Below are 26,041 nucleotides of genomic sequence, written 5' to 3' on the forward strand. Positions count from 1 at the left end.
AATTTATAAATAACATTAAATATATATGTATAACATATATAAATATTATACTACAAAATAACATTTTAAAAGCTACTAGGGCTAAACTGAAAATGTATAATACATGATAATGACATAAATTTACTGTAAGAACTAAGATATTTAGCTAGGTAAAGTCACATAAAAAATATAGTAATATGTAAAACATATATATTAAATAATTGCATGCTGGTTAGAGACTAAAGTCTGATCATAATAATACTGAATATATGACCAAAAACAGAGTCCATATTTTTATATATATATATGAAACTATGTAAATATTACTATGTTTCAAACTTAATCAACAAGAAGTACAATATCAAATTCGAAACCTTTTATGCAAAATTAATATGTTATCTATTTAAAGCTCTTAATTTTAACACGCTTTTAATAGACACAAATTCATTTAAACCAGGGAAAATGCATGCAGCCGTTTTGATTTGCCAATACAACTCATTTTGTTCTAATAAAAGTTGCCAAGGCCCCCCTCTCGGGTCCAAAAGTGTTTGGTGTACAACCAAACATAAAAACACATGTGTTGGAAATTGTAAAATATGCAGAGCAAGAGCATTGTTAACATCACCTTTACTAACAGCATAACAATGCTCGTATATTCTTTGTTTTAGTTTCTGCTCGGTCTTACCTATATAAAATGAGGGACAAACCTGACAGCAAGCTGCATATACTACAGCTTTGGACTCACAATTAAAGGAGCCATTTATTGTGTACTGTTTGTTATTAATATTGATGTCAGTAGTCACTTGAATGTGTTTACACTGTGTGCAATGCCCACATTTACGCATACCTTTATGTACCCGCTTGTTCGTACCTAAATGCTCATTCTTATGCCTTTCCAACAAGTTTTTAAGATTAAAACCCCTTCTAAAAGTAAAGCGGGGTCTGATACCTAGCTTAGTGCAAATGGACGGTTCTTCCAAAATTAATGCCCAATTCTTTATAAAAATCTCTTTGACTCTTGCTGTGTCAGCTGAAAAGGTAGATAGGAAACTAAGATGTAATAACATGACACCGTCATCGTTTTTGTCATACTGTCATGTAATTAAATTAGTGTTGGTCGTAATGCCATCCTTGTGTACTCTACTAGTTAAAATAGGTTTAAACCAACCTGTTGATCTCTTATCTTTAACTTCTGTAAGTGTTTCTAGAAATAGTTTGATAGGATACCCCCTACTTATGAACATGGACTTCATCTTGTTGCATTCTAAGTCAAAGTCAACATCTTCAGTAACCATCCATGCAGCTCTCACCAACTGGCCTTTAACAATTGCCTTTTTCTGGTGATATGGATGTTTACTAGTGTAGTGTATGAAGGCATTAGAGTAGGTAGGTTTCCTATAAATGGTAGCTTTATACTGTTTGTTATAGCTGTCATTAGTCAGTTGTACATCAAGATATGTTATACTATCTACCCCTACTTGATAAGTGAATTCAAGAAAATTGGTTTTGTTGGTAATATGTTGGATGAATCCTTCAATCCATTGGATATCACCTTGCCATACCAGACACATGTCGTCTTGGTATCTGGTGTACCATAGTACATTTTCCTGAAAAACACCATCAGGGAACAAAAAATTATGTTCCCAATATGCCATGACACTGTTGGCGAAACTGGCACCACATGAGGACCCCATGGCTACCGCTTTATTTTGTAAAAATATATTCTTATCAAACACAATATAGTTGTTAGAAAGAATCAGATCCAAGAGTGTTTCAACCAGATGTATTTTATCATGCTCTACATTCTTGTACAACATAAATTCTCTCACCCATTCTATACCCAATTGGTGGGGGATAACTGTGTATAGATCTTTTACATCGATCGTAACAAAAATATTGTTGTCCTTATACTCCAAGTTGTTAATATTATCCAGGAAACTCCATGAATCATGACATATTTGTAATTCCTGGTTAATAAGTGGTTTAAGAATACTATCTACCAATTTAGCACAAGCAAAAGTAATTGAACCCTACCATCAACAATGGGTCTAAAAGGGGGGTTCCTGATATCCTTGTATAGTTTTGGGGTCCCAAAAATAGTAGGAATTCTAGGTGCTGCCATAGACAGATAATGAAAGGTGTCTATATCAATAGACCCTTCCAGAAATAAATCATCAAGAGCAGTTCTAATGTGCCTGTATGCAGTATTAACCGGATGTAAACTAGCAGGGGTATATACCTCAGTATCCATGTGTTCACGCATCTTACTAATGTAGTTAGACTTATTCATAAACACCATGCCCCCTCCCTTGTCCGGCTTCATAACTCTAATACCACAATTGTGTATCAAGTCGATGTATTGTTTGTCTTCAGAAATAATGTTAGTGTGCATTAATCTAACATGCATATCATCATCTGATAGTCTCCTTAAATCTATCTCACACATTTTTTCAAAGGACATTAATGTGGGTACAAGTGGGGGGTTAAACAAGCTAGAGACTCGTAGAGAGTTCACAAGTGTAGAATTGGTCCCCATCAGAACCGCTAAATTCAATTTGCGCACATACATTTTAAGATCAACTATCATTTTTACAAAATTAGTTTTTTGATGAGGGACAAAGGAAAGACCTTTAGCAAAGAAATCAACCATATTTTGATCTACAGTTATAGCAGTATAATTGAAAATGTTAAAGTCACTGTGTGTGCTCAATAAAATTTCTGGTTCATTAGGTGCAATTGGTGTTATCTCCTCCTCTTGTTCCTCCGATTGTTCTTCCAATTCCCTTGCCGTCTCAGGTTTGATTGGTTGTTCTGATTGTTGTGGTTTGAATCCCTGTCCACTTGAAAAAACTGGTTATTAGCAGTTGAACTAGAGCCATTAACATCATTCAACTGCTGCTGGTTAAGTTGAGTTTGGTTATTTCTTATTCTTTCACTTCTACGCAAAGGTTCTTCCAGATGAACATTATGGTGACAGGAGTTAATGGGACCATTGCTATTAGGTACAAAGCCAGGTCTAGAATGCATATAATCTTGGATACCATTCATGTGGGTAACTGGGGGGGGGCAGGGTATGCCTTGTTAAGGACATAAGCCTGTACATCTCTGTCAATTTTTTTCTTTTTAGTGGCTAACAGTTTGTTAATGGTAGCATCAATACTTGAATAAATTTTTCAATAGTCATATTTATACTGTTCAAAGTTATCATCCCCACAAATAGAATGTTCCATTATTTCAAGTTCAGTTTTAAAAGTAGCAATTTTCAGTATTATAAAAATTGACCAAAGTTTTAATGAATTCAGCTGCTTGCCTGTCAAATAATGCTAAAAGTTCCTTATGAAAAACAGATTCAGCAATTAAACCTGCAGGGAAGCGCCACTGTCTAAGCCCTTTGGGAATGATTTTCTTGTCTAAAGATTCAGTTAGATAGGCAACTTCAAGCTGCAGTTTGCGACATTTAAAAAGTTTTTGGTCATATGCATTGAGCAAATCAGTTATATTACTCACATCATGACGTTGGTTGACTCCATTTTGGTCGTTCACTGTGTGAATAAAGAAGTTATTATGATCCAGAAAACCAGCCATGCTTGGGATACTATTAACAGCATTGGAAACATTGTTACCAGCAGAACGCTCCCCTATTACATTCACTTCTTGTCTGGGAGCAATGATAACTTCCTGTGTGTCTTCCCTAATACTTCCTGAAGGTAAACAAGGCTGCACATCGTCGGTACTTGGACTTGCACTTCTATTGTGGGAACAGGGTACATTGAGTCCTTGATTTGTAGTTTCTGCCATACTTGAGATGTTGACCATTCTTGTACCTTGCTTAAACTTCTGGGAAAGTGCCTCAACTTTCCCAAGAAGCATGTTTACCAATATAGTTAAATTCCCAAGAGCGTTCGCTTCGTTGGAGTTGCTGTTATGACTGTGACCCATAGTAGCATTAAATTCCTCAGTTGTTGATGGAAACAATAGTTGCGAACCGCTTTCCCCATCTCCACTCCCACTCGCCATGATATCCAACAAAAAAACAAGAAAACCAAAAAAACTACTAAAAATCAAGAGAAAAACGACTTGAATAGTAGGAGAAAGCTGAAATAAGCAAATACGAGTAACGTAATGCTAAAGCAACTAAAAACTTTAATATGGTAAGCGCTTTCAGTAATAATAATATTCCACCTTCTTCAGACCCAGAACAACATAACAATGATACTTATGTAGCTTGTATTTAATTGTCAATTAGTCAATCAACCAATAAAAATAAAACCATATAAAATACAATATTTAAACAGTATAAAACCTGCTCTAAAAAGTTACAATGTTAAATACGTAATAGTCAATTTATAAATAACATTAAATATATATGTATAACATATATAAATATTATACTACAAAATAACATTTTAAAAGCTACTAGGGCTAAACTGAAAATGTATAATATATGATAATGACATAAATTTACTGTAAGAACTAAGATATTTAGCTAGGTAAAGTCACATAAAAATATAGTAATATGTAAAACATATATATTAAATAATTGCATGCTGGTTAGAGACTAAAGTCTGATCATAATAATACTGAATATATGACCAAAAACAGAGTCCATATTTTTATATATATATATATGAAACTATGTAAATATTACTATGTTTCAAACTTAATCAACAAGAAGTACAATATCAAATTCGAAACCTTTTATGCAAAATTAATATGTTATCTATTTAAAGCTCTTAATTTTAACACACTTTTAAAGACACAAATTCATTTAAACCAGGTAAAATGTATGCAGCCGTTTTGATTTGCCAATACAACTCATTTTGTTCTAATAAAAGTTGCCAAGGTCCCCCTCTCGGGTCCAAAAGTCCTTGGTGTACAACCAAAAATAAAAACTCATGTGTTGCAAATTGTAAAATATGCCGAGCAAGAGCATTGTTAACATCACCTTTACTAACAGCATAACAATGCTCATATATTCTTTGTTTCAGTTTCCGCTCGGTCTTACCTATATAAAATGAGGGACATAAGTAGGGGGTATCCTATCAAACTATTTATAGAAACACTTACAGAAGTTAAAGATAAGAGATCATCAGGTTGGTTTAAACCTATTTTAACTAGTAGAGTACACAAGGATGGCATTACGACCAACACTAATTTAATTACACGACAGTATGACAAAAACGATGACGGTGTCACGTTATTACATCTTAGTTTCCTATCTACCTTTTCAGCTGACACTGCAAGAGTCAAAGAGATTTTTATAAAGAATTGGGCATTAATTTTGGAAGAACCGTCCATTTGCACTAAGCTAGGTATCAGACCCCGCTTTAGTTTTAGGTGGGGTTTTAATCTTAAAAACTTGTTGGAAAGGCATAAGAATGAACATTTAGGTACGAACAAGTGGGTACATAAAGGTATGCGTAAATGTGGGCATTGCACACAGTGTAAACACATTCAAGTGACTACTGACATCAATATTAATAACAAACAGTACACAATAAACGTCTCCTTTAATTGTGAGTCCAAATCTGTAGTATATGCAGCTTGCTGTCAGGTCTGTCCCTCATTTTATATAGGTAAGACCGAGTGGAAACTAAAACAAAGAATATACGAGCATTGTTATGCTGTTAGTAAAGGTGATGTTAACAATGCTCTTGCTCGGCATATTTTACAATTTCCAACACATGAGTTTTTATTTTTGGTTGTACACCAAACACTTTTAGACCCAAGAGGGGGGCCTTGGCAACTTTTATTAGAACAAAATGAGTTGTATTGGCAAATCAAAATGGCTGCATACATTTTCCCTGGTTTAAATGAATTTGTGTCTATTAAAAGCGTGTTAAAATTAAGAGCTTTAAATAGATAATATATTAATTTTGCATAAAAGGTTTCGAATTTGATATTGTACTTTTTGTTGATTAAGTTTGAAACATAGCAATATTTACATAGTTTCATATATATATATATATATATATATATATATATATATATATATATATATATACATATAAAAATATGGACTCTGTTTTTGGTCATATATTCAGTATTATTATGATCAGACTTTAGTCTCTAACCAGCATGCAATTATTTAATATATATGTTTTACATATTACTATATTTTTTATGTGACTTTACCTAGCTAAATATCTTAGTTCTTACAGTAAATTTATGTCATTATCATATATTATACATTTTCAGTTTAGCCCTAGTAGCTTTTAAAATGTTATTTTGTAGTATAATATTTATATATGTTATACATATATATGTAATGTTATTTATAAACTGACTATTACGTATTTAACATTGTAACTTTTTAGAGCAGGTTTTATACTGTTTAAATATTGTATTTTTATATGGTTTTATTTTTATTGGTTGATTGAATGACTAATTGACAATTAACTACAAGCTATATAAGTATCATTGTTATGTTGTTCTGGGTCTGAAGAAGGAATATTATTACCACTGAAAGCGCTTACCATATTAAAGTTTTTAGTTGCTTTAGCATTACGTTACTCGTATTTGCTTATTTCAGCTTTCTCCTACCATTCAACTAGTTTTTCTCTTGATTTTTAGTAGTTTTTTTTGGTTTTCTTAGCTTTTCAAACAATCTGTAAATATAGAGCTGATAAGTATATTTGTTGACACTTTAACTGTTTAGAGTTCTGCACTGTCTTTATTTTTGCTTTACTGATTTATTTATACATTTTCTGCAGAATTTTGTTTTCTGATCTGTGCTGAAACGTTTTTTCTCCCACCCTTCCACCCTATTGCTATTTGTGTTCTTAAAGTTGCTAAAACTAGTCTAAAAGCTTTTGTGTTATCTGATTGTCTCAAAACTTCACTTTTATCTTGCAGTTATAAAAATATTGCCTTCTTAAAAATTTCTGCATATCATTGCATGAATCTCCTTGTGTTCTGACAGAGAGTGCTTCTCAAATAATCTGGAAATATAGAGCTGATAAGTATATTTTTGGCATGTTAACTGTTCAGAGGTCTACACTGTCTTTGTTTTTGTTTGCCTGAAGTATTTATGTATTTGCTGACAGAATTTTGTTATCTGATCTCTGCTGAAACTTTTTTCTCCCACTCTCCCACCCTGTTGCTGTTTGTGTACTTAAAGTTTGTAAAACTGGTCTAACAGATTTTGTATTATCTGATTGTCTCGAGGCTTGGCTTTTGTCTTGCTGGTATAAAAATATTGCCTTTTTTGTACATTCCTGCATATCATTGCTAGAATCTCCTTGTGTTATGACTGAGAGTGCTTCACAAACAATCTGGAAATTTAAAGCTGATAAGTATTTATTTTGGCACTTTAACTTGTCAGAGTTCTGTACTGTCTTTATTTCTGCTTCACTGAATTATTTATATATTTGTTGGAAGAATTTTGTTTTCTGATCTGTGCTGAAACTTTTTTTCTCCTACTCTCCCACCCTGTTGTTGTTATGTTCTTAAAGTTGGTGCCTTTTGCAGTTGTCTGCCCCTACTGTAAATTTGATATGGGACACTCCTCCCAGTCTCATCTATTTAGTTCATTCTACCTAATACAGGGATCATTTGGGAAGGCCAAACCCCTTAGTCCCTTAACCTTGAATTATTTTCTCTTCCTGCTCTCTCCCTTTCTTACTTTATAAATAAAAAAACACTTTATTCAGCTGCTTATATTTTTCTAATTTGTGTTTCTTTCTACTACCCTGTTACTTCATCTTATTTTGCTTTTTCCTGCTACTCACTGACTGTTCTCTAAAGTGTTCAACTGCATCTTTTCTGTTGCATTTATTACTGCATGTTTATAGCCTGTCTAAATTATGTGTTATTCTTAAGTGTTATTCTAAGCTCTTAATTTCTGGTTTAAGCACTTGGGCTTGAGGCACACCCCTTAGCTCTCTCTGACCTTTCTCCCTCAGATTCTGAAAAATATGGATGGACAATTTCCTACAGTTTCTCAAGCCAACCTGGTTGATATGGGCTTCCTGAGCCAGTGTAGCAACTGCCTTATGTACATGGACTACCATCTACTACTTCCACCTAGGAACACAATTTATGAGAGATACAATTACATTAGGAACCTAGAGTCCAAGCTCTCTCCCACTCAAGCCAATATATCTGGCACCAAAAAGGTTATCAACACAATCCCTACACCTCAAACACCACCCACACCTATACAACACACACCTACATATGAGGAGGTCCTCCACATAAACATACCCAAACAAAGGAGACCTCTGAGGCAAAAACACACACAATCTTCACAGCCCTGCACACCACATACCATGTATAGTCCATACACATGCCCCACAGCCACAAAGGCTTCACTATAAACCCAACATATTAGTTATAAGAGACTCTGTTGTGAGACACAGATGTGCCTCTCACCAGGCTGGATAAGGAGAAAGCCATGGTTAATTGTCTGTCAAGTGCCAGAATCCACCATATCACGTACACACTGAAGTCTCTCAACAACAGGTACTGTTATGACTCTGTCAAAGTCTGTGTTGGCATGAATGACTTGAGACTTACTTCTCTAGACTATATGAAAAGAGACATGATTGAGCTCACTGATTATGCTTCCCAGGCAGCAAGGTTCCTAGCCTTAAGCAGCATTCTGCCATCACCCAGAATGATGCCTCAATACAAACAGAAAATGATTGGCTTTAAAAATTGGCTTAGTTTCTGGTGTAATTCCAGGGGGGTCCAGTACCTGACAGCCTGGGAAGATATGATCGACAAACCACAATGCTTTGCCAGAGATGGCCTGCATCTGTCTCACTTGGGCTTCAGGCTTCTAGCAAAGGCTCTTGCCTCCCCTATAGTGCCTTTTTAGGAAAAGTGATGAGGGTAAAACTACCAACATAAAAATTTAAACAAAACACAAATTAAAGATAATGCTGCAAAATGCTAGGAGTCTAAACATGAAACTGCAATCATTGCAAGCATTCCTAACCCTGAAAAATGCTGACATCTGTGCAGTCACAGAAACCTGGTTCAAAGCTGTAGAAAGCACCCCAGCCTTACCTGGTTACTCATCCTATCATACATTCAGACCCCAAACTGTGGGCAGTAAAGTATTAACCAGCATGAGTAACCACTGCAGCATCCATATAGTATCATCCTCCCTGGCAAGATCTGACCACAAAGAGGGCACTTTCAAAGTCCCCATCTTTCCCAACCCCCCAACTAGGATCAAACATAAACATTTTTCCAAAGGTGATTACAGCCTCCTGAGGGATAGTATAAACAGCTTCACAGCCCCCTCCCCCTCTATAGGAACTGGCATCAATATCCAAAACTACACCAAAGCACTATACAAGCATTTATATAGATGCATGGAATCAGGAATACCCGACAGGACTAAATCATCTTCTGCAAGGAAGAATAAACCTGTCTGGTGGACATCTGCAATAAATAAACTCTATAACAAAAGGAAAAAAAATTGCTGTCCAAGACCAAGAAGGAGGAGGTGCCCAATTGGAAGCAATGTCTCCTTAGCCTAAACAAGCAAATAAGAGCACTAGTGGAATTCTCCAAAGCAAACTTTGAGCCCAAATTGGCCACATCTACTGGAGACAATAATAAAGTCTTCTTCACATATGTCAGCAACCTCAAATGAAGCACCTAGATCTGTTCAGAACTGGTGGTCAAGGACACCACATATACAAATTCAGAAGATATAGCAAACTTGCTGGCTGACATATTCAGTGAAAACTTTACCCATCTGTCTCCCCCATCAGTAAATTTGGGCATCTCTAATACCTGCCCCTTCCCTTATATCTAGGGAACAGGTCATCACTGCTCTCTCAAAGGCAAAAAATACAGTCTCCATGGGACACAATACCATCCTAGGTTGCATCCTACATGACGTCAGGCAGGAACTTGCAGCACAATTAAGCCCCCTATTCAACCAAAGCCTGAGTACTGGCTTCATCCCAGCTGAGTGGAGGATAGCCACTGTCATCCCTTTACATAAAGATGGAGCATCCACCAGTCTGGGAAATTATAGACTCATCAGCCTAACTAGCCTGATATGCAAGGCCATGGAATGGATTATCATGATCCTCATTAGCAAGGACATTGGCAATCTCCAAACACTTAATCCCCCGCAGTTTGGCTTCATCAAGGGGAGGTCATGTCTGCTAAATGTGGTCAACTTCTTTGAGACAGTCTCCAAAGCCAAGGACAAGGGGAAGATGGTACACACCACCTACCTTGACCTGGCCAAAGGCTTTGACACTATTCCCCACTTGGGCATAATAGATAAACTCTCTCAACTAGGCATCAATCCATATGTTACCAGATGGGTAGCAAACTGGCTCACTGACAAAACCCACATAGTCAAAATAGGGGAAGCCACCTCAAGCAGTAGACACGTAATAAGCAGCATACCCCAGGGTTTGGTCTTGGAGCCTCTGTTATTTGGGATATACTTTAATGAGGTGCAGGCCAAAACCAGTGGGCTATGGCTGACCAAGTTTGCAGATGATTGCAAGCTGGGTACTGTCATCATTTCCCCTAGTGATGTGGACGTCCTCCAAGTGGGTCTCACTCAGACAAATGACTGGTGCCAGAAAAATGGCATGAAGCTGAATACCAAAAAATGCATCATCATCCCCTTTGGGGAGAGTCACACCCCCACAAATTATCCCATTAATAACAATGTCCTAAACATGCAATCAGTCATGAGGGATTTGGGCACCCAGGTTGATAGCAACTTGACTTTTAACCACCATGGTGTTTCTGCTGTACGGAAAACCTTCTACATGGCCACCCTCATAAGTAAGGATATCTTATCCAGGGACAAGAAGGTCATAACATCCCTGTATTCTTCCCTTATAAGGCCCATTATTGAGTAAAACACCCCTTTTGGCATGTACCTCACAAAGCACATGCAGCAGCTGGAGAGACCACAGAGGTACCTCACCAGGAGAATCCAGGGCCTCAACATCTACCATACACAGATAGGCTAAAAGCCCTATCCCTCTACTCAGTTTCATACAGACTCCTCAAAGGTGACCTCTGTCTGGCCAAGATATGGATAAGATATCCTTACTTATGAGGTTGGCCATGTAGAAGGCTTTCCATACAGCAGAAGCACCATGGTGGTTAAAAGTCAGGCTGCTATCAACCTGGGTGCCCAAATCCCTCATGACTAATTGCGTGTTTAGGACATTGTTATTAATGGGATAGAACCTATGTATTACCACATCAATGATAGTCCACTGAACACAGAAGGTGTTATAAGAGATCTGCAAACACAGGTTGACAGCAAGCTCTCTTTTGACTACCACATTGCCACTCTGGTCAGTAAGTCCTATGTGGCACATCTCATTACTAAGGGATTTGCATCCAGGAAGAAAGAGGTCATTGTCTCCCTCCACTCTTCCCTCATTATGCCAGTCATTGAGTACAATGCCCCATTTGTCATGTACCTCACTAGACACCTGAAACCACTGGTGAGGCTGCAAAAGTACCTCACAAAGATGATCCTAGGCCTTAAACAGTTGTCCTATATGGACAGACTCAAAAAACTCCAACTATTCTCTGTCTCATATTGCCTACTTAGAGGGAATCTCTGCTTGACTTAAAAAGCCATGTCTGACCCAGCTCTGTTAGAAATGCTACATCTAAAGAAATCCCATTCTCTCCACACTACATGCTCCAGAGACCTCAACCTCATTACCACAATCAACAGAACATGCTGGAGGGACAGGTTCATAACCCAGAGACTACCTATGCTATGGAATAGACTTCCCATACATGTCCAACAGAGCACCTCACTTGCCCTCTTCAAGAGAAATCTTGATGAGTGGATGGGAAATAGAAAATGCACCCTCGGGTATCACTCCAATGCCTCTACTCAGCAGAGGCATTGGGAACTAATGCCAGGTGGCACAAAGCCAGGGTAATCCTATGGGTTAGGCTTGTAAAGGCTGCAGGGCCAATAGCCTAGTACACACCTATGAACCTATGAACAAGGTGATCATGGACCCCACCTTGATGGGACTGCTGCATATTAGCAAGTCAAGCTCCACTCAGGTAACCCAAACACCTGACTTCAACCTGGTCTGTGACATCAATAAGACTTGTTGGTGGGACAGATTTGTGTCCCAGAGACTCCCCATCTATAGAATAGACTCCCTCTCCACATCAAGAAGAGTACCTCTTTACCCCTTTTTAAGGTCAACCTGGAGAACTGGATGGGAAACAGAAAATATACCCCTGGGATTCCACCCATGTCCTTGCTGGATGGGCGCATTGGATGCTGATTTGTCTAAACATGGGCTAAACTCTTGGCTAGGCTTATAAGGGCCTTGGGGCCAATAGCCTAGTAACCACCTATGATCCTATGAATAAAAACAGGTGAGGCTAGCAGGTGGGATATTCATGCACAGGACACATTCCTTATGTTCTATTTTCTATAGTTATGGAATATTTCAATAGATGCCCATGTCAGGGCCACTATATTTATCACAAAATACATGACACAGTTTAACTATAGAATGCTGGTATTTTCTGAACAATTGCTTACTAGCAATCATTAGGCATGACAAACGTGCACAGCCAGCACATGTAGATATCATGATATATGAAGACAAGCATGCCATCACACAAGGCATGCAACACAGACGTGCCTACATTGCAAAACAACTGCTAAACTGTTAGAGCACTGTAACCTGCAGTGGGTAATATTTGATATATGCCTCACCACATTGGCCAGTGGACTGCCTGAAAGAATTGTACTATTTCCATGTTTTTATCTTGTATTTGTACCTTGCACATTTGTATATGTGCATGAATATGTGAATCACAGACACAACTGTAACACAGTTGTCTGTGCAAGTAATGAGTCACATGAACAGCCACCAATTACCATATCTGTATAATGAAGATATAGTGAGATGACAGTTCAATAGGAAATATAAAAGCTGTACGCAAATGAGTTAAGCAATGCAACATGGTTATTGAGTGACACAACAACAAAATCTTTGGAATGCATCACAACAGCCTAGAAATAAAGGGTAATCATAAACACAGTAACAACGTGTGACATGTAAAACCATAGGTTATGTCCTACAAACAGTACTGTGTGTCTACTAATGTATCAATGTCTTAGATACATTTATTAGCAATCACTACATATGTCACTGCAAAAGGCAAGCAGTACATTGCTGATCGGTGATTATATAACAGGCATATATAAATGAAGAACAGGACCAGCTGTGTGCACAACTATTCCTAAACACAGGATACAAGCATTGCAGGTAGAAGTGCTACCCATGTTGAACTGAAGTGCATGCTAGACATAGTCCACCAGCAACAGTCTGTACACGGAGACAGCAGACACCCATTCAGTATGTGAATAGGCAAGCTATGCACTACAGATCAGTCACTGAGAACTACAGTGAGGCATACAAGTGTACCAAGACCTGCTATACAAACAGCAGGCAAAGTACTATTACCTTTATATGAAATATCTTAAACACACTGACTGTCCTCCATGGGTAAACAAGCCAAAAATCAGTATCACATACACATATATAATGTCATGCCGATGTACAACAACATGTGGCATAAATGCATAAATACCCGAGATGAGATTATATGTGTATATATATATATATATATATATATATATATATATATATATATATATATATAGATATATATATATATATATATATATATATATATATATATATATATATATATATATATATATATATATATATATATATATGTATATGTATATATATATATATATATATATATATATATATATATATATATATATATATATATATATATATATATATATATATATATGTATATTATACACACATATACATACTCCACTGACCATGGGTATGACTGGGCAAAGGACAGTCCTGTGAACAACATACAGCACATTAACAACCTTACCTTCAGCAAACATTACCTCCTCCTATCTCATATGTAAACAAAATTGTATGAAGTACATACTAGTAATCACAGGGAATATGAATATTGTAGTTACTTTACATATCCATAATGGGTATTCTTGCATTAGTAGTAGTATGCATGGAAATACCAAAAAGCCAATCCTCTAACAATGGAGAGATATATTCTAGGTAAAAAAAAAGCATGAACATGCACTAAACCTACCTCTTTCCCTGCTTTGCTTCTCCAGCCTGTCCATCCACTCAATGAATGACACAAAGTTCTTTGTGCATTCTACATTACCCCCAAAATGTAAAAAGCATGTATGAATGACACTGGGCCAGATTCACGATGGCTTGCACGGAGTCTAAGAGTCGTGTAAGACTCCATGCAGCCATAGCGATCCAGGAACAGCCCGAAATACCGTGTAAGAGACCAGCTAAAACGTCTCTTACACGTGCAGGCGTGGATATGCTAATTACCTCACTTGTAGCCGAAAGGCATGCAAATGAGGTAGATTAGCGATCCATGAAGCTGAAACCAGCCCGTGTAAGAGTCGTGTTAGGTGCAAAAATGTACTCAGTTGACAACTGAGTACGTTTCTGCAAATAACACAATGGAGCCATGTCAGCTCCAAATAAAGTGTGCATATGTATCAGGCAGCATGCCAATGGCCAAATATGTGGCCATAGGAACGGTAACCCGATGCAAACATGAAATAAAATATTTTTTTTTTCGGCGATCGGCGAGGTTTAAACGCAGCGCAGCCCCATGCAAACGGGCTGCGCTATATAAAACATAAAAATAAAGGTTTGAAACCCACAAATGTGGGTTTTAAGCAATGCATGGATTTGCAATGCAGGGACTAGCAGACCAAAAACAACATGGCCACCGTTTAGTGGTTGCTAAGGGGGGAAGCTGAGTGTAAGACACGTAACTAAGCATTAGTAGGCAATCCTATGTAAATGAGTGGTAGGACAGTGAATCGCGCTGTCACATAGCAAATGAGCACATTACATGTAGTGTAAGAGTTATATAAGGGGGAGTAACAGAGTAGGAGATAGGTGACATCACAGGGGGGAATGTTAGAAAGAAATCAAGCTCATTGGAGCATAGTGGTATGTGAAAGATGTCAGTCACACAGCATAGAAAGAGGAGTGTCAACAGATAAGCATGGGAAAGTCAAGAAATGGAAGGTGTACACTGTGGCTAACACCAAAGTTTCTTGCTGTGCATGCATGCGCGCGTGTGCACGTTGGAAGGCACGAGTAAGACAGAGTGCGTGCGTGTAAGGCAGAGTAAACATGTAGGAGCCTGTGTAAAGATCTATAAACCTGTTTGCGCTGGGTGCGTGCATTTTAACCCAAATAAGCAGATTCTAGTCCATGTAAGCATGTGTGCGCATGTGGTAGCCACTGTGAGCGTGTTTTCGCTGGTATGCGAGCTGCCCCCCCCCCCCCTGAGGAAACAGAGAGGAAAAAGGAAGCAGAAGAAATAGTAGGAAGCTAGCAGGGAATACTGGTAGAGCTAGCAGGTGAAAACAATTAGAAGCAGGCAATTACACAGGCAGAATACTAGCCCAGCCCAGCACTTAAAACACTGCAAACAGCATTGCAGAATGTTTCTCTCAAGAGACACTGCAAGACAGGAGTAAGCTATTAGAAGTGAAAACTGAAAAAGCTGCACTCAGACCAAACATGCTAGAGGCTGCCATAGCTGTTATAAGGAGACATAGGAGACTTGCTGAGGGTGGTGACAATGCAAACGCTGCCAGACAACCCACAGTGAGGAGACGGAGAAGAGTGTACAGGCCCAGGGTCAAATACCAGGGGTTACATGAGCCGGAGATAGTGGAGCGCTATAGAGTGGACAGAGTCCTCCTGCAACAAATTGTTGAGCTGTGCAGGCCACGCCTCACACACAGAACCAACAGAGGGGAATCCATCCCAGTGGAAACCAAGGTATGTGTTGGCCTAAGAATACTAGCAACAGGTACCTTCCAGAGACCAACTGGTGATATGATGGGGATATCACAGGCATCAGCATCCAGGGTACTGCACCAGTTCCTGGATGCCATGTCAGCACATGTCGGTGAGCATGTATATTTCCCCAATTCCCGTGAGGTATTGGCCAGCAATATGCGTCTCTTCCAGCAAATAGCGGAATACCCTGAGGTAGTGGGTGCAATAGACTGCACACATATACGCATCAAAGCACCAGCCAGTGAGCGGGTTAGGGCCTACATTAACCACAAGGGCTTCCCCTCCATCAACTGCCAGGTCGTGTGTGATGCCCAGGGCATAATAATGAATGTGTGTGCTGGCTGCCCTGGAAGTTACCATGATTCCCATATCTGGCATTTGATGCAGCTGTACTAGACATTTGCCAATGGGGACATCCCACATGGTCACTTAGTGGGGGATGCTGGATATGCACTGGAGCCGTGGCTGATGACACCCATCAGAAATGCACACACACCTGAACAATAACGCCATAATGAGGCACACACACAAACACGAAATGTAATAGAACATGTGTTTGGGCTGCTCAAGTCACGGTTCCAGTGCCTGGACACATCTGGTGGAGCCTTGCAGTACTCACCAACTACATGTACCCAAATTGTCATGGTATGTGCTATGCTACATAATATGATTCTGCGAAAACAGCTGCAGCAGGACCAGCATAGGGCCGGGACAAATAGCCCCCCACCATTGCCAAGGCCATCACAGGCAGAGCATGACTCGGAGGAGGAACAACCTGAGCCTGCTCCAGTAGGCAGAAGGAGGTGTGCCCAGTATGCCCTGGCCTTGGCAAAGAGGCAACGCATAGCACATACACTGGCTAAGTAGGAACCCTGGGAATGATACCCCTCTCTGACTCACTCATATAGTAACAGGGACGCCTAACATGACACAACCTGCTTTCAAACATGTACAGGGAGTGTAGTACGTGCATCCGACATAAGCAGCCCTGCAGCACCACCTGAGGCATGATTGCCATGTGTTAAGCAATGTAACACCATCTAGTATATGCAAACATGATGACCCTGCCTAACATCTCACCCTCACCAAGCATGATGCCACACTATGAAGACAACAAGATCAAGTACAATAATTGGCTGAAGTATTGCTGTTAGCAAAGGGGAACAAATGGCTGACAGCCTGGGATGACATGCCGAGCAAGACATGATGCTCCACCTGCTAGGGTTGGCATGCACCCAGCACACCTGGCTGTGTGGATACTGGCAAAGGCTGTTGTCACCCCCAGTGTGCCTTGAATAGGTAAGGCTGGAAACACAAACCCACCACCATAGGTAGCACAAGGGATAACAACCTGGATGTAATGCTACCCAATGCCAGAAGTCTAAACTGCAAGGTGCATGCAGACCAAATGCACCTCAGCATGGAGAATGGTAATATCTGTTCTGTAACAGAAACCTGGGTCAAGGCCCAGAAGAGCACCCTAATACTACCAAGTTATGCCTTATACCATGCTCTACAGCCCCAAAACATGGAACAAACTACAATAGGAGTGTGGCTATCAGTAATTGTCAAGGATAACCACACCCCCAGGTTGGTACCACAGCAAGAAGCAGCGTGGACTATCCACGGGCAAGTAACAGTGGCTCAAACTGTGTCCCTGTTTGCAGCCTGCTACAGACTACCCTCACAAACCCAGGAACCCCAGCCAGCCTTCCTGAAGACACTGCCGAGTATGAATGTCTCAACAAATACCAAACAAGGCACACACAAAGTATGACATAGGTGGCAATCCATTATGTACGGAAGAAATAATCAGGGACCTAGGGGCACAAGTGGACAGTAACCCATCATGTGACACTCACAATGCCAAGATGGCCAGGAAGACCTGCTATATTGCCCACCTTAATATGAAAGGATGCACATGTAGATCAAGAGAGGTCACTGTGCACCCATACTCTTCCCTTATCAGGCCCATACTTGAGAACAATTCCCCAGTTCGGATGTACCATACCTGACACCTGCAGCAGTTAGAAAGACGCCAAATGTACCTCACCAAGAGGATAAAGGGTCCAAACATTTGTCATCTGCTGCCTGGCTGAAGAAACCACAGCCCATTTCACAGAGGCAATGTATGTCTGATGTACAAGGCCATGTCCAATCCAGAATGAATGGACATGCTCCACTGCAGAAACTCCAAATCCAGCAGAGACATCACAGTGAGATATAGGAACCTCCACACATAGATAAATAGGATGTGCTGGAGGGACAGATCCATAACCCTGAGGCTCCTTACACTCTGGAACAGAATCCCAGTCCATGATAGGCTGAGCGCCACACTCATACTCAACAAGAGAAATCCTGTCAAGTGCATAGGAGGTAGTAGGTGTACACTGGGGGCCATCCCTGTGTCACATCTAGTAAAGTAAACCCTAAATGGGCATAATATGCACATTGCAAGGGGTGTCGAAAGCCACACACAGTCTGTCTATGCTCAAACATGGCCAGGGCAGATAGCCTAGTATGAACCTATGAACCTATGATGATACAAATTGTGCAGGACACAAAGGATAATCACACAGCTGTCCTAACTGATGGTAGGAACCATGGTGATAATCCACAGATATGCTCTGCAGTACTCAAATATCACAAACAATACACCAAACCCACACACATTGCCAACATCCAACCTAACAGATTCTTTGCAAACTCCCCACCAGCACCAAACTGCCAAATATCTATCCCAGCAGAGTGCTGGCCCCTGACATTGCAGATGCTGAGGTAACAGCCAGCATTTACAAAGCAAACCACACAGCATCAATGGTACCAGATGGTGTCCTGGGTTGTGTCCAACAAATACTGTAAGAAGAATGGAACACCAAATAGCACTACTGCGCATTCACAGTCTTACCACAGGATATGTACCCAAAGAGCAGTGTACAGCAACAGTGGTCCCTCACCACAAATGTGGTGCCTGAATGGATACTGCAAACTATCACCCCTCAACCCTGACTATCTTGGTTGGCAAAGTAATGGGGAGGATGATCATGGATCCCAGGAATAATGCGATTGGGTACCTACAGACATTGGACCCTACCCAGTGTGGCTTTCATAGGGCAGATCCTGCCCCTTAAACATGTCTGACTCATGTGAAACATGCACCAAGGCCATTAATGAGGGGAATGTGGTTCACACAGCCTATCTGGACCTTGCTAAACCCTTCCATACAATACCCCAGTTGTTCAGTACAGATAAGCTCACCATGGAGAAACAGACAAGTGGTACCACAGCCATGTCAACAAGCTAAATGCAGAATAGTGTATAGTCATCCCCTGTGGAAACACAGTACGTGGCCACAAATTACCACATAGGTGTTAACCCACTAAGTACATCAGGAGCAATAAGAGACCTGGGGACACAAGGTGATAGATATCCTGCATGTGACAACCATGTGTCTGTAGTGGTTACAGAAACATACCATATACCCACCTAATCATGAAGGTAAGCACAGCTAGGTCAGGGTAGGTCATTGTGCCTCTCCAGTCATCCATCAGCAGCCTCACAATTGCGTACAATGGCCCTTGTGGGATGTACCTTAGCAGACACCTGCATCAACTGGAAAGACCACACAAATACCCCACCAGGAGGATCTCAGAGCTGTAACAGATGCCATGTGTTGCCTGATTAAACAAACTGCAGCTCCACACAGTGCCATACCGCCTGGCTGGAGGTGATCTGTGCCTGATGTATAAAGCCATGACCAAGCTAGAATCAATGGACATCTGGCACCATGTAAAATCTGAATGCTGGTGACCTATGCAGATGACAGGCCTGAACCCCAGCACAGACATAAACAGGACATGCTGTACCGATCGGTCCATAACCCAGAAGCTCACTCCACTCATGACTAAACCCCCAGTTCAGGTTATCCAGGGAGTTCCTCATTGACTGTCATCCAGAGGAATCATGATGACTGGATGGGAGATGGTAGGTTTACCCTGGATATCACATGTATGTCACAGGTAGACAGAGGCACAGCACACTAACCTTGACATATGTCATGGCAAACACCAGTAAATATTTGTGTTGAAGGACAAACACTCTCTGACTAGCATTGCAAATGGCCTAGGGCACATGGCCATTGTTTGTCACTGTCCACACAAGTTGTGGAATACATTAACAATGTCGGACAATCCTGTTCTATGTTGTCCATATCTGAACAAAATGCAACATGGTCATATCTGCACAACTGCCCCTCAACCAGTCTGGTGTGCTCACTATAAATATTACAAGCATTGATAGAACTGAAACCGATGATACTGTCCACCACAGTGAATGTACTGAACCAGTACACTATACAACAATACACTGTTTGGTCGGTATGAAAGGATGTTGACAACTGTATGCAAACTATCCCATGACAACCCTGCAGGCACAGCATAATGCCTGTTAGGTTCAGACACAAAGCAGTTGGGCAGTAAGAACACAACCTGACATCCAACACTCAACTGTACATGTGAAATATAGATGAAGTCCACACACAAACACAAATGTGGTGGACCACAGATCCCAACATATGGAAAGTTCACACTGGGCATGCTCGCACACTTAGATAAATGAGACGTGTCAGTCAAGAAGCCATAGAAACTGTGAACTGGGCATGCTCAAACACACAGGCCATGTCACAGTTCAGCAGTTGCATACACATATCTGGCATTTGTATGTGTTAACACAGGAAGCTCCCACAATACAGAAATCTGCCCAGTGCACACAGTGAAATTACAACAGAGACATAAGTAAAGTACTGGATCCCACTCATATGCAGACATCTGCCACAGTACACAAGTTGTTCATAGAGATAGGGAAAGCTATGGCAATAAAGACCCACAAACAATATATGAGCAACAGATACTTGCATCTGACAGGTAAACATATGGCCATAGAGTGCAATACTAGGCTGTTATCCCTAGGGAATACAGAAGGCTATCCACAGTGTATTTGGCATCTGCCTCTGCAGTACAGTAGGCCACTGTGCCTCTGCAAAGTTAATGCATATATATGCTCTCCCCCTTACTGATGGATAGTAACAGATATACATACCTCCTCATAAATAATGATGTCAGCACACTACACATATGTCAGGAGCACAAATGATACCTAGTAATTTGAATAGTGTGCTCAGCTACTGCGTCTCTCACAAGTGTCATAATATAGTTAGGTAGGGGTTTGAATCCTGCAAGTGCTCAGTGACTGTGGGGGGGGGGTAGTCTGTGTGTAAGAGAAATGTCCCTTTTGACAACTAGTGCAACACACCACATGCTGCATATTCCACTGTCTAAACACTGATGATGTCAGCACCCTATAAGTACAGCAGGAGAAAGCAAGCCTCCCAGTAATACAAATAGTGTGCTCTGCTACTGTGTCTCTCACAAGTGTCATAACACAGTTAGGTAGGGGTTTGTATCCTACAAACACCATGTGTGATTTTGTCACACAGTTTGTCCATGTGTGTGGGGTGTTGTTCCCAATATTGCACGACATAGATTATATCAGTAATATCAATGCACACATGACGTATGTGTGTGCCACATACACATATGTACCTGTGACCTTCAATAGTTCCCATGTCTGAAACCTGCCTCATGTGAATACATGGAATTTGCATTAGACAACTGTATGACTGTGGTGTTCTGTGCAGGGGCTGCATGTGCTATGTGAATATACAGTGTGAGTTGTATATGGTGTCATCCTACCAGCGAGGGATACACGACTGGTCTGGAGCATATAGTCCACATGTTGTTGATGAACAGGTGCAGCATGTTTTCACCTCTTGTGGGAGTGGTAACAAGTTGTTCCATGACAATTCAGTGAATGAATGCTAGGAACCTTTCAGCCAGGGGTCTTGGAGCTAGAGTAATGCTCACACTCTATGTTTGGGTAGTTGCAGTCCACCCATATAATGGTGTTTGTAGAGACCGTCATATTCCCAGTGTTGTCAGGAAGGCCAAGTGGGTTTCCTGGGTATGGGAGGGTGGTGTGTGCCAGGCTATGAACCTGAAGGCAGTCTAACCCACTGTTAGTTGCACATGGATAGGCTCTGATGCTTTGTGCTGTGCCACCAACCTGGAGGTGTGTGTATCTGTGGTGCCTTTGGATACATCCCCCCTGTTCTGGTTTGGTGCATGTTTAGGGGACAACAAGCATGGTATGAGGTATGACCCGGCAGTGATGGGGTGCACCTGGGAGCCTTGTACCAGGAGTCTGTTACTGCATGGATATTGCTGTTCTCCATGCTAAGGACAGTTTCTACTGCATGCATCTTGAGGTTTACACTGCTGGCGTTGAGTAGCATTACTATTAGTGTCCTATCCCATGTGATACCTGTATAGGTGGCTATGTAATTTGAGCCTTGCATAAAAAGGCACTATGTGTGTAGCAAGAGCCTCTGCCAATATACAACGGCCCATGGGTGACAGGTGCAAGCTGTTCCTAGCAAAGCAACGTGGCTTGTCTAGCATGTAATCCCACGCTGACAGGCTTTGGATCCCCTTTGAATGTCACTGAAACATAAGGCAATTGTAGAAATTGATCATCCTGTCTACATATTGTGGCAGCATTCTTGGTGAGGGTAAGATGCTACTCAAGGTCATGGTCATACCAGCCTGTGCCACATGCTCAGAGAGCCCCTCTATGTCCCCTATCATGTAGTCCAGGGAGATACGTCACAGGTCATTCACACTGGCACGGACAATGACTGAGTCATATTTGTACATGCCTTGGAGTGACCTGTATGCTTGTGTTATGTGGTGGATCATAGTGCCCGACGGGCATCTCACCGTGGCCTTCTCCTTGTTCAGCCTGGTGAGCAGGACCTCAGTGTACCTGACGATAGAGGTACCTATTACAACTGTAGCAGGTGTGTTGTTAAGCCGTATGGGCTGTGACTGATTGGTACACAGGCTTTGTGAGCTATGTGTTGCACGTACTCTGTTCTGGCATAACATTTGCTTGTGTGTCTGCTTCCCAGGTGTCTGCTGCTCAGGCAGGATGCTATTCTGAGACTCCAAGAATGTTCCTGTGTGTTTCTGTATTTGGATTGCTGTCATGGCAAGTCTATGTGAGACTGGTATTGTATTCACTGTAGTATCCCACTCCACCTGACAGGGTATGCCAGTACTGAGTTAAGAGAGCTTAGCCCCCAGTTTGGCTATGTGGTTGCATCTCCCACATGTGTTGTAAGTTTATGGGAAGGGGAGAGGGTTGTCTGTGTACATGAGGCAGCTGTATCATTGCCACATGACTCAGATTCACCAACTGGACCAGAGAGGAGATTGACAAGTGACCTTTGCACATGCTACCATAGTATTGTGAATCCCATAATAATTAACAACACATAGGGCCAATGGGGAACAATGTACTCAAGGTGAGTATGTGAGGGTGTAATGCTCATGATTTTTTAGTGCTGGCATATATAAATGCTTTCGTGAGCAAATGCCAGGTACGTCATATGCAATGTGTTACAGGCAACTTGCATGCAAACAGGACAAACAGTGACGTTCTGTCAAGTGAGACATGGACATCAGTACAGTAAGCAATACAGATGTCACTAGGGATCCACAGAGGCACTGTAAATCTGCATTGCAGGTGGAATCAGTGTTTCAGGGACATAACAAGCAAACATGCATACAAACAAAGCTACAGTCAGCAGGCCTGGATCTAGACTATGCTACAACAAACAAGGTGTACGAATTCCAGTAGGTAACAGTGCATATATGCAGGCACTATAAGCCTGTACCCAGAAAGTCACAGGTCAGACAGGCTGGCTACAGCCCCACCTCCCACAAGTGTACAGACCATGTACCTTCGTAATGTAGAATAACTGGCCTGAAACCCAAGTGCTCATACCTGAACTAATACACATTTCGAATAACAGACACTGAGCCCTCACTCAGCAGTTCCAAACTTAGTAGGATGTATGCTACCTGTCCTGGCACCACAGTATCCTTGACATGTATGGAGACTCTCCCTTCTGTCATAATTAGTTCTGTGTTTTGGGGCTGTCATGCATGGTACGAGGTGTGACCTTGTAGTGCTAGGGGGCTCTTGTGAATCTTGAACCTGTTGTGTATTACTGCACAGATATCAACATCCTCAAACATCCTCATTGCAGAGTCGAGTGTGGACAGCATGCAACTTGCAGTTGACATGTCCATCCTTGAGTATCAATACTTACATTTTCTTTTCCTCTGTGCTACCTATGTAGGTGGCCTTCTGTTGACAGCCTCACCAACAGTATGCAAAGATGTGCAGACATTACACTATGGTAATTACTATGGGTGTATAAAACAATACAATGACACTCATACTGTAACTGCATCAGGCATGCTGGGATATACCCACAATGATATCATTACACTGTACTGTTGACAACATGATACTATTACTACACTTCTACACTTCTACATAGAAGTGTAGTAATAGTATCATTACACTGTACTGTTGACAACATGATACTATTACTACACTTCTATGTAGTCACCCTGTGCATCAGCACCATTTTAACCTGTTCCTGCACCGATGTTACAGATTGCAGGAGGTGGCACAGTTTCATCATATGCACATGGTGTGTACTTGGTATGCCTGAGTCTGCCACTGATACAACCAATTGACATGTCTGTGTGTGTGTGTTGGTGAGGGACAGCAGTACAAGATGGGGCAATGTTGATGCAGTGTGTGCATGTATGCGGTAGCCCTAGGTGTTATCAATTCGCATGTGTGTATGTATGCACACAGTTCCACCTCATGGCTGCCATATACAGGTGTTTGTGGACAGCCACAGACTGTACCTGCCAGGTCATACAGATCACTGTCTCTGGCCATGGAAACGGTACCTGTGCCTGGCAAGGGTGCTACGGACCGTATCAGTTACTAAGCCAGACTGGGTACTGTCATCAGAAGCAGGTGGTTGGTGACTGGAGACAGGTCCCTGTTGGGACTGTCCAGAGCCACATGCACATGGTCTCCTGGGGTGGTCTGATGACAACACAGACCCAGCATTGCTGGGGCTGCTGCTGGCACTATGGGAGTGGCCGAGGGCCTGTTGTCATCCGCGACACCTCAACGATCTACCATTGCCCTGGCTCATGGACATGTAGTTGTGGAACAGATCTAATGTGTCCCCCCAATGTCTGTCAATGACCTCGGTGAAATTACGGATGGCAGCCACAACATCAGGCATACTGTCATTCATAGCTGTGCGACATGCTCTCAGCTCCCTCAGACCCTGTCTGGTGTACCGTTCCATACGTGACTGTGCCTGCATTACAGCCCGAAACATAGCTGAGGTTGAAAGATCTCTGTGGGCATGTCTGACAGGGGTGGTACGCCCACGGATGCTCCCACGAGAACCCCTGGACATCTGCCTGTGTGGTACCATGTCAGGACCCTGGCCATGGCTGCTGTGTGGGGATGCATGTGCCACCGATACCACATTACCCTGGTCAATGCCCACTGTATCCTGTCCATCACCTAGGGACATTGGTGACAAAGGATGTATTGGCAGGATGACTGTGCGCATTGATGGGGTCGACAGCTGTGTAATGTCAATTGGCTGACCAACAACAGACCATGGCACACCTCCCTGTGCCATTACACAGGTATCATCATTATCACTATGCACGGCAGCTGATTCAGGTTCCCTGCTGCACAACACCAGAGCAGCACCAGAACCTGTAAGAGTAAGACAGGAAACACAGTTTACAATGTGTACACAATGTCACCACTGATACACACATGCACACATGCACACATGCACACATGCACACATGCACACATGCACACAGGGCACATGCACACATGCACACAGGGCACATGCACACATGCACACATGCGCACATGCACACATGCACACAGGGCACATGCATACATGCACACATGCACACATGCACACAGGGCACATGCACACATGTACACAGGGCACATGCACACATGCACACATGCACACATGCACTCAGGGCACATGCACACATGCGCACATGCACACAGGTGCACATGCACACATGCACACTCCTCAGTATATGAGATATCAACACACAGACACAAACACACCTGCAATCAAACACATAGCACTACTGCTTCAGCCTATTATTACTATTAGTATCAAGAGTATTGAA

Source organism: Protopterus annectens, chromosome 1.part1 (assembly GCF_019279795.1).
Source record: "Protopterus annectens isolate FY-2018-M chromosome 1.part1, PAN1.0, whole genome shotgun sequence".
NCBI lineage: Eukaryota > Metazoa > Chordata > Ceratodontiformes > Protopteridae > Protopterus > Protopterus annectens.